At 40.6% G+C, this 9,290-nt stretch overlaps 1 protein-coding gene across 1 annotated transcript in view; it reads left to right on the forward strand.

Annotated features, from left to right (window-relative positions):
* LOC148502636 (uncharacterized) overlaps positions 1–9,290 on the forward strand; it is a 187,115-nt gene that overhangs the window by 132,198 nt on the left and 45,627 nt on the right.

The raw sequence follows: 9,290 nt of genomic DNA on the forward strand, positions 1-9,290 counted from the left end.
AAGCTACGCGGCCTGATACCCCCTCCACTGCTGTTCCTGACACGGTGTCTCCCCGAGTGTGACTGTCAATATAGCTGGGGATCTATCTGGCTCCGGTCCTTTGCTGGATGTTGGCAGCTATTTGCTGAAGACCGCTGCACGCCTGGAAACCTGTTTGATGCCCTTGAGATTGCGCGGGCAATGAAGGACCTGTCATAGATCCTGGATCCCCTTTTGCTGCATTTGAAGGAGACGATCTGATCTTAAGTGCCTTGTACCCTGATGTGATAATCGGAGAATACTTACTTGGAAGCTGTCGCTAATCTCTCCCTCCTCCCAGGGACCCCAACCTCTACACAGAAGTCTGATTTCCGGTGTGTGCCAGCAATCCATTGTCTTTCTGGTTGAAGACTACTTGTAATAATTATCCGACCCCCTCTGCTTCTCCCCCGACCCCGATTACCTGCTTGGTTGTTAACCCCATCCCTATACCGCGGTCTCTGAGTGCTGAGGAGGCATCGCTGATTCGGACACTGGGCTGCTGATGTCCGGACTTTCTATTTTTGCTGTTCTGGGAAGGTGCGGAGGCCGAGGTGCTCATTTTGCTGCACTTGGCTAATACCCCGGTTGTCCTGGACTTTGTTGTGCCATGCTGAAAGTCTGATAAGTAACACAGCTAAATATTTATACTTGTTGTTTTTCTTTTTGTGAGCTTTTAGTATATTGTACTTTGAACAGTGAAGATATACCTTTGTCTATCATATGTATTATATCTGACCTAACACTAGTACATCGCTGCCATCTGCTGGTCAAAGTGACAAACAACAGTATCTAATTCTAGCCTCTATGCTGATAGGCATTTCATAAATTATCTGTATATCATTGTTGCCACATACTGGCAGCAACGGAAGCAAATTTTGTTAGTTTCATGTTACAGGTACACGGTGTATCATGGAACCTTGGTAGGGCTTCATCATATAGAGGAATGTAGCTCAATTATTCTTGCTCAGATTATAAGACATAGGTATTAGACAGAATGATGTATATTTTTGAATCTTCATAACATGTCTGCAATTTAGGGGTGGTCCGTGCGCATATATGCCTGTACCTTGCTATATCTCTTGCTAATCTAGTGTCCTGCTGAGGAATTTGGAATTCTTCTGACCTTACTAACTGCTAAGGATCTACTTTGAGTAGAATTTTCAATGGATCTCTCACTAGGTTATGGACAGATACGTCCGTAAATCTACTCCCGCTTCACAAGGGTCGACAGGTAAAATGGACAAAGTGTCTAAGACTCCAGCTAAAGTTATTCCCCCTTCATCACGTAGTGACACTGCTGATATGGAACCTGAGGAAGCTACAAATTTCAGTCATCACTCTCAGGGTCCCTCGTCAGTTGCTGAAACGGCTCAGGAAATTTCTAAAATACTAATGCCTCTAATAGATAAAAAACTGGATTCCCTCCAGTCATCTTTTGACGCTGCACTTGCTAAAATAGATTCCAATACCTCCAGACTCGCTGCCTTAGAGCAGCGAGTTAGTGATGTGGAGGATCGCTCCCATGATATGCAACACACTGTAGATACGCAATTGAACAGTGTTCAATCGCTATTAGTCAAAATTGATGATATGGAAAATCGACTTCGAAGAAGTAATTTGAGGTTTATTGGGGTACCTGAGCAAATAACTGGCCAGGCTCTGGTTCAACTGGTAGCCCACAAAATCCCTGCAGCCCTAAATTTGTCGGAAAATTCCATCTTGCCCCACGTAGAGAGGGTCCATAGAATAGGTCCGGAAAGACCAGCGCCTAATTCACGATCTAGACCAGTGATTGCAAAGTATCTAGACTATCGAATGAAGGAAAGGATACTTGCTGAATATAGGAAGATACCCACACTAATGATAGATGGTTATAAGGTGCTCATATTCCAGGATTTTTCAGCAACGGTAACACAGAAAAGACGGGAGTTTTCAGATGTGTGCAAATTATTGTATGAGCGCAACACTAGATTTGCTCTGCTATATCCTGCCAAGCTGAGGGTGGAGGATGGGGGTCAAACATTGTATTTTTCAGACCCTAAGATTGCTAAACATCATTTTGGTGTGGGTATAGACAGGGAGCGCCCGCCGCAACGGTCACCAAATAGATGATTGGATAACTGTTATAACACCAATTTAAGGTACGATTCTAATTTCTAAGCATCCACGATCATCCCTGAGAGTAGATTGTTCATTTACATTTGATGCTAATCTGTTAAACGAGAAACTAATATTGAATGCCATCACGTCTGATTGACATAAAGGAGCATTCCTCGTTCCAGTGAAGTTTTTCTAGTGTACTGATACACGTTTTGTTTGCTACTTTATAAGTGATATTTAGTAGTTCAGGTGTGAATCACAGGTTGCGAGTAATGAACACCACATTGAAATGTTGGAGAGAAAATAAAAGAAAAGGGTGTAAGAGACATTGCGCAGAAATGTATAATGCATTTATTTTTCTATGGTTTTTCATTTTTATTTTTATTTAAATTTTTTATTTTGTTGGCTCTCTCTCGTTTTCTCTCTCCCCCCCTGGGGGAATTCGGTGCCGGGGGTTTCGCATTCTTTAAATAAGGTGGTCTCCGCATGCTGGGACGGAGTACCACGTTTTGACTTCATTTTGTTCTTAAACTGTTTTGTCCCACAGCAAGGTATTGGATAAGACATGTCTAACGATATGAATACTGGTAATACTGGGGCACCGGTTTGTTAAGTTGAAATTTTTATCTTGGAATGTTGGGGGTTTGAACTCTACTATTAAGCGCAAAAGAGTAGTAACTCATTTAAAAAAATTTAAGTCAGATGTAGTTTTTCTGCAGGAAACGCATTGGGCAGAGGGAGATATTTCCACTTTGAGGACCCCATGGATAGGGGAATGTATTAAGGCTAGCTGCGGTAGAAAGATCAGGGGGGTGGCCACAATATTTCAAAGGAATCTGCAATATTCTATTATAAATACCATAGCTGATCCTAATGGAAGATTTTTGATTATTGATGTAGAGATTCAGGGTGCCTGTTATACTCTGGTAAATCTGTATGCACCAAATGTTTCACCTCAAGAATTTATGAGAAGTGTGATGGACATCTTGGCACAACGTACTAACTATGCATTGATAGTGGCGGGAGATTTCAATTCAGTAGAGAATCCCTCATTAGACAACCGACTCCTCAATCATCTAATATGACAATATGGAGACAATTCCAATCTTTTAAAGCAAATCATCAACTTACAGATGTTTGGAGGCTATTGAACCCTACAGATAAATCATACACCTTTTACTCTGCTGTCCATAAATCTTGGTCGAGAATTGACTTGTTTCTGGTCTCAGATAGCCTGGTATCTAGAACACAGGAATCCAGATTGCATTCAATTCTAATATCTGACCACGCGCCTATTACAATTTCGTTGAGTGTAACGCAGTCTCCGAGAAACTTGAAACATTGGAGGTTTCCATCTTATTTGTACAAGTCCACTAAATTTAGAGATCACCTACTAGCACAGTGGATGAATTATCAAGACGATAATATAGAGGCATGGGATACACCAACAATTTTTTGGGGTGCATCGAAGGCTGTAATGCGGGGACAGATCATAGCTTTTGTCTCATCCCAGCGAAAGACAGAGGCTGCTGTGTATAAATCAATGTCAGAGGCCCTAACTTTAGCGTTACAAAATTATATAGTAGACCCTACTGATGTATCTCGGGAAACGTATGTTCAGGCGAAACAACTCTTAGAATCACACCTGTTATCCCAAGCTAAAAAGGATGTATTGTTTACTAAGCATAAATTTTACAGATGGGGGAACAAGGCTGGAAAGTTGCTTGCTAACGTGTCTAAGCCCTGGTGTAGAAGAACATATATCACAGCCATTAAAGATCCGCATACCAATGCTTTACTCACAACGAATAATGAAATTATAAATAAGTTTGAAGAGTACTATAAGGACTTATATAGAGATCTTCCTTTTGATCAGTCTCGGTATGAAGCTTTGATCCCCAATGACTTGTTGCCTTTATTAACTATAGAACAGCAGGAGGCACTCTCTGGGAAAATAACTCTAGATGAAATGCTGTCGGCTATTTCACAGTTACAACTCGGGAAATCACCGGGCCCAGATGGTTATTCAAACGAATATTATAAATTATTGCGGCACCAGGTGGCCCCGATTCTAGTGGATTTATTTAATGACATGATAGACAACAATTCTCCATTCCCATATTTTACAAATACAACTACAATATTGATCCCTAAACCTCAAAAGGATGTACAAAAATTAGAATCGTACCGACCTATTAGTTTGTTGAATACTGACGCGAAGTTATTAGCTAAAATTATGGCAAGTCGCTTACAAACTATTTTGACAGAATTACTAACTCCTCATCAACTGGGTTTTGTAAAAGGGCGTCACTCAGTTCGAGGAGTTAGAGCGGCCATTGCTGCAGTGGCAGTATCAGCTGGGACATCTCCAATTACCACTAATACTCTATTAAGTTTAGATACGACAAAGGCATTTGACACAGTGTTATGGCCCCACCTATTTAATGTGTTACAAATGCGTGGGTTCGGCTCTTCATTTATCGGACTGATCAAATATCTTTATTTATCCCCAATGACGTCCCTAATGATAAATGGTTGTACTAGTGCACCTATAGAGATGTTTAGAGGTACTAGACAAGGGTGTCCTCTGTCACCCCTCTTATTCGATCTAGCTATAGATCCGCTGATTAGAATATTGGAGAAGGACGATCTTTTTAAGGGAATAAAGATTGGTTCTAAAACAATAAAATTAACAGCATTTGCAGATGATATAATGCTTTACATTGCAAATCCTCATGACTGCTTAACGCATATACTGGGGCTTTTGAAAAGTTTTGAAGAAATATCAGGGTTCGCGGTGAACATAGGTAAATCGGAGGCACTTTATTTGGGTTCGCGCAATTCATTGCCACGTCTACCTAGTGATGTTCCACTTAAGTGGGCCAAAGACAGGATTACATACTTAGGTATTGTGCTTCCCAGCAATTTGGCAAATTTATATCCTTTTAATTATAGACCCATTATAAAAAAGATTTCGGACGAATTGGATGGCTGGAGGAATATCACTCTGTCATATATGGGTCGCGCGAGCTTAATCAAAATGATTTAATTTCCAAGATTAATGTACATGCTCCAAATCCTACCTTTGCTCATTACAGTTAAGGATCTGAGTCTTTTAAATAAGATATTTAGATCCTTTATATGGAATGGTAAACGGCCTAAGATTAGTTTGTTAAAATTGCAACAAACCAAATTGAATGGAGGAATAAGCTTTCCAGACATTAGATTATACAATAAAGCAGCTATGTTCCGTTATTTGTCGGATTGGATAAATGGATCAGAGAATTATGCCAATACTTCACTTGAGCGAGAGTTCTTAGACCAGTGCCGATTTGATTACATTTCTTCACTCCCCTGATCAGGAACTACCCACCACAATTAAAAATAATCCATTACTGTGGAATACAAAACGAGTTTGGCACTTAATAAGACAAGAGGCAGGCCTTAACTCACACAAATCATTATTTCTTCCTCTCGTAAGAAATCCGCATTTTCAGTCTGGGCAGGCGACATATCCATTCACAATATGGCGAGTGGGTGGCATTCAGAGAATAGGATGTTTGGTAGATAAAGAAGCATGTCGGGTTTTATCTTTTAGCGAAGCTGCAGAAAAGTATAATACTCTGTTGGGGTTCCCCATGGCCTTCCTGCAGGCAAAGCATTATATCAACTCAGTAATCCAGGTGTTTGTGGCGAAAGATTGGAATAATCCAGTAGATGACCTTCTTTCCAAACCTCCAATACTCAAGAAAGCTATTTCTAATTATTATCAATATTTTAAAATAACTTTGGATCACGCGTCCAATGGTAGGGGACTTTCGCAGTGGATTCAAAAATTTCCCTTGTATACAGTTGAACAGTTATTGACTGCCCTAAATTATTCTTGTAAATCTTTAACATCAACAATATATGTGGAGATGTTTCTAAACATTTTTCACAGAGCCTATTTGTCTCCGCATAGAAGTTTTTTAATGGGACGTTCGGTTTCTCATTCCTGTTATAGGTGCGGAGAAGATAATGCGGACTTATATCATTGCTTTTGGTCGTGCCCTATAGTCCGAGGATTTTGGTTACGGATCAAGCGATATGCGGAGTCAGCTTTACTCAATTATGTCCCTTTCACTCCAGAGTGGGCTATTTTTGGCATTATACCTGCAGATATAAGGGCTAGCAAAGGAAGCAGAAGACTGTTATTGGCAATTAGCGCGGCTGCTCGTAAAACGTTATTGCAGGAGTGGATTTCGACTTCCTCCCCCTCTTTTGTGTTATTTAAGACAAAATTATACAAAATATTTTAAATGGATTGGGTAGAGGTAGTCTTGGAGAAGGAAAAGAAAGTAGAGAAATTTTTTGATATGTGGGAATCATATATATCTACATTATCCCTCGACATAAGGCGCCAAATATATTATAGTGTGAAGGATACATCTTGGTTTTTACTCCAGACTATTGGGAATAATCCACCAATAGACATCAACTCTACCGCGACATAATGTGTTTACATCAGATGCAGGTGGCTGTGGTTCCTTTGGGGGAGGGGGGGGGGGAGGATTGGGAGAGAGCTCTTTTTTTTTTTTGCTTGTTTGTTTATATTTGTTTTTGTTTGTATCTGTCAAATGTTGAAAGTTTCAAATATTATCTGATATATAATATGATCTGATAACTAGGATGTATGCAGTGTTTATATGGTGGAATACTGCTATCATAAGCTATATATATGTATATGGTTTTTGATTTGTTTTTAGGTTTTTCTTTCTCCTTAGGTAGACACACTGTTACTATATTATGTCCAAAACAATTATGATCTATATGTCTACTGTACTCTATGTATATCTATATTTTTCGTGACTGTTATTTTGATGTATTTGATTGTGTTTATGTGCGGTGTCTCAATAAAAGAAATTGTTTAAAAAAAAAAAAGTAGGTTTTAAAAAAGACTCCGATTGAAATAATCTGCATCCAGTGTACCCGTTTTCCAATCAGGAAGCCACCATGGGTGTATAAAAGTTCACCCTGTCACGGACCTGGCATTATTGGTGTGTAAGGTCTGTAACTGTGAAAGGGGTCTTACATGGGATGTAGGCATTTACAAATCCCCAGTGCAACCCACCTTCTGCGTTGTGAAAGAAGTTATCAGTCCTATAGAAATATTTCTGTAAATGATATCCCCTTTCCTTTAATAGTGTGTGCATTATTTATTCACGCCCCTGAATGGACACAATCTATTATGTAGTAGTGACAGTGTTTGATAGCCAAGTATAAAGCAGTCATTTAATTTTAATCAAATAATATACTGTAAAATGTGTGAACCATTAATTCAATGTTATAAGATTATTAGGGGTAATTTTACTAAGAATCGAGTTTGTGTGAGTTTAGCCTGTTCTTCAAACTCGCAAATTTACTAAGAAAAAACAGGTGTGTTTTATCAAAACAAACATCAAATCTTGTACGTGTTTTCTAAAATCCCCCAAATACACCATCGCCAAAACTCGCAATTACTTCCCATAGGAAACCATACAACTCGCAAATTTACCAAGAATCGAGTTTGTAAACTCATTAGAGAAAATAACAAACTCACCACTAAATACTTTTCAAATAGACGACCTCCTGAGATGAGTGTTTGGGCGAGTTTGGAAGTGTTCACAGGTGTTTGTAGTTTCACTTATTGGCAACACAATGATGATACCTATAAAAGTGGCTAAAGCTGCAGCGTACATTAGTCTGGAGAGTTCTGCAGCACTGCCGGGAATATGATGTGGCTGGGATTTATGGGGCTCTACCAGCAGGCTGAAAGCAACCAGGAGCAAGAAACTGAGCAAGCTCAGGAGGTAATGCCGGTTTCCCAAAGCTTGCGCAGGGCATGTTTCTTTAGGAGGTGTTTGAACCTGAACGCATTGGCCGATGGTGAGGTCATACAGATGTTCCGGCTGAACCATAACATCTTCCATCTGTATGACCGAGTCAAACTGGACCTAGACCCTGACACAGCACGTTCCCACTATGTCTCAGGCCTGCATAAGCTTCTGGCTGTGTTGCAGTTTCTGGCTACTGGGAATTTTCAGTCTGTTACTGGTAGAGTTCTTGGTATATCCCAGTCCACATTCTCCAGATACTTCACCCAGGTACTGGCCTCATTTAGGACACTTATGGATTCCTGCATCTGCTTCCTTAGCCATGAGACACAGTGGCAAGGTAGCTTTGTATGGCATTGCAGGCATGCCAAATGTCTTGGGTGCTATTGACTGCACACACATTGAACTGAGACCACCTAGGGCCAGGGCACATGTATACCTAAATAGGCACCATGCCCATTCTAACATGCAGGTGGTGTGTGATGCAAAAATTTAAATCAAGAGTGTAGTCGGCTACCCTGGCTCATGTCATGATGCCTTCATCCTCAATCAATCATCCCTTCATAATTGTTTTGATGCCGGAGGGATGGTTGCTGGGTCAGTACCTTAGACATTGCCACTTTAGTAATGTTACGCATGTTTAGATCTGTTCACTAAATATATTTTGAATTTATTTACAGGTGATTCTGGGTATGGGTGTCTTCGTTGGCTTCTGACCCCGTTGGCACTTCCAGTTTTTCCTGCTGAGCATAGTTATAATCGAACACATACTGTAAGTCTACTAGATCTGTGATAGAGCATACATTTGGGCTGCTTAAATCTCGTTTCCGATGTCTGGATAAATCGGGTGGTCTTTTGTTATACGCTGTTGCTAAAGTTTCAGATATTGTGCTCAGCTGCTGTCTATTGCATAATGTGTTTTCAGCAGCCAATCCCGGCTGATTTTGCTTTAGACAGTGAGCAGGCAGGAGACTCTGGGCCCGATTCTGACCCGCTCATGAGCGCACAGCGCTCGCAAGTGGGTCAATGGTCCCTCACTGCGCATGCTGGAGCTGGCCCCGTGCAGACTGTTCTCCGGAGGTCTGCGATCTCCAAACAGATTAATAACACAGGTCTGCGTTGAAAAAGCTTTTTTAACATACGTATAGATTTTTGGCTTCTGAACACGAAAAATGACTCCCGATTTTGCATATCACATCATGTTTTTCTGCAAGGTCCACATGGGCCTGGAGCTGAAATCTACAAAGGGCCTAAACCCCATACTGTCTAAAGGAACATTGCACCACACAACTACAAGGTGAGCTGGCGAAGGTGGAA

This window comes from Taudactylus pleione, unplaced genomic scaffold (genome assembly GCF_031769625.1).
Source record: "Taudactylus pleione unplaced genomic scaffold, aTauple2 ptg000488l, whole genome shotgun sequence".
NCBI classification, from domain to species: Eukaryota; Metazoa; Chordata; class Amphibia; order Anura; family Myobatrachidae; genus Taudactylus; species Taudactylus pleione.